At 38.0% G+C, this 1,577-nt stretch overlaps 1 non-coding gene across 1 annotated transcript; it reads left to right on the top strand.

The window, feature by feature from the left end:
* Window positions 1-790: 790 nt before the first annotated feature.
* On the top strand, window positions 791-897 carry LOC123781370 (U6 spliceosomal RNA). Its single transcript, XR_006776704.1, has one exon. It is a non-coding gene; the product is annotated as a U6 spliceosomal RNA (small nuclear RNA).
* Window positions 898-1,577: the final 680 nt, after the last annotated feature.

Genomic DNA, 1,577 nt, shown 5'->3' with positions numbered 1-1,577 from the left:
AAAAATGGGGGATTGAAGGGACTAAGTAATCTGCCCCTAAACCACAAAGAAAGTAAAGTCAGGATTTGATCCCAGAGCCAGTATCCTTTACCACGCTTCAGTACTCCTTCCGCCTTTGTCCTTCTAACTGGGCGCCACTGTGAGTGTTACTTAGCTTTTCTCTCCTCAGTATCCTTGTCTGTAAAAGGGAGCAAGAATAATTTTGTGTTATTGGGATTGTGAGGATTGAATTATATACTGGATATAAAACATTTAGTAAAATGCCTTATTACACATACTATGCTATTATTATTCCTTTAAATTATCACATTCAAGGGTTGGGAAGAATCTAATTATCACCTGCTTTTCTCATTTGGTGAGGAGGAGGAATAACTGAGTAAATGTTATTTATTGCCCACAGAGCTCACATTCATGGTCCTAGAATGCTAGAACTTGGAAGACTCCCCAGTAAGCCTTCTTGGTAGTAACTGATGAGGAAACTGAGACCCAAAGAGCCAAGTCATCCTTGGGGTTGTGGACTGGGAGAACCATGCCCTTGTTGAAACTATTTTCAAAGCTACTGATGAACCTCTCCATGTGAGTACAATGAACTCTTAGCTCCCCTTCTGCTTATATATTATTGTTTGAATGTGCCATAAACAATAGTTATCCATTAAATATATGCTATGTCTAGCATTTTTTCCTATTTATAAATGTGAAAATGAATTTTTTACTTTCTGAAAACTTAAAAATCCATAGCCTGTGAAAACTTACACTTTTCTCTGAAGTATATTAAAAGACACATAGCACAGTGCTCGCTTCAGCAGCACATAGACTAAGATTAGAACGATACAGAGACGATCAGCATGGCCCCTGTGCAAGGAGGACATGCAAATTCGTGAGGCATTCTGTATTTAAAATATAAAGAATAAAAAATAAAAGAGGCATAGTATAGTACAGAATATTTTTAAAAACCAATTTGAGAGGGAAAATCCAGAGCAATCACAATTTTTGTTTTGATATGTATTATTTAAAGTTATGTATTTGATAAAGGTATTCATTTTTACCTTGCTAGTCCTATAAATAACTATGAAAAACAGGAATTCTCAGGGTGCCTGGGGGGCTCAGTTGGTTAAGTGTCTGACTCTTGGCTTTGGCTTCGGTCATGATCTCAGGGTCATGAGACTGAACCCCATGTCAGCCTGCATGCTCGGCTCGGAGTCTGCTTGAGATTCTCTTTCTCCCTCTCTCTCTGCCCCTCCCCCCACTCGTGTGCGCCCGCTCTCTCTCTCTAAAATAAATCTTTAAAAAAATAAGAATTCTCAATTAAAATGGGCAACAAACACACGTTCTTATTTTATTTGATTTCTAAACATTGGTCGTAAAACGGAAAGGGCCAGAGATTTGAGTCGATTATGTTCTCAACACTTTAAAACATTCTCATTTAATCATCACCAAGCCCGTGAGGCAAATATCGTGCCCATTTTGAAATGAGACAATGGAGGCTCAGAGATGTTTAGTAATTAATTTATTGAACGTTATAGAGCTATAAAGGGCAAAGCTGAGGTTATAACCTGACTCTTTATGATTCCTGAAGC

The sequence above is a fragment of the Ursus americanus genome, chromosome 18, assembly GCF_024610735.1.
Source record: "Ursus americanus isolate L20-20 chromosome 18, mUrsAme1.1.p, whole genome shotgun sequence".
In the NCBI taxonomy this organism is placed as follows: Eukaryota; Metazoa; Chordata; class Mammalia; order Carnivora; family Ursidae; genus Ursus; species Ursus americanus.
This window is presented reverse-complemented; position numbering and strand designations above follow the sequence as displayed.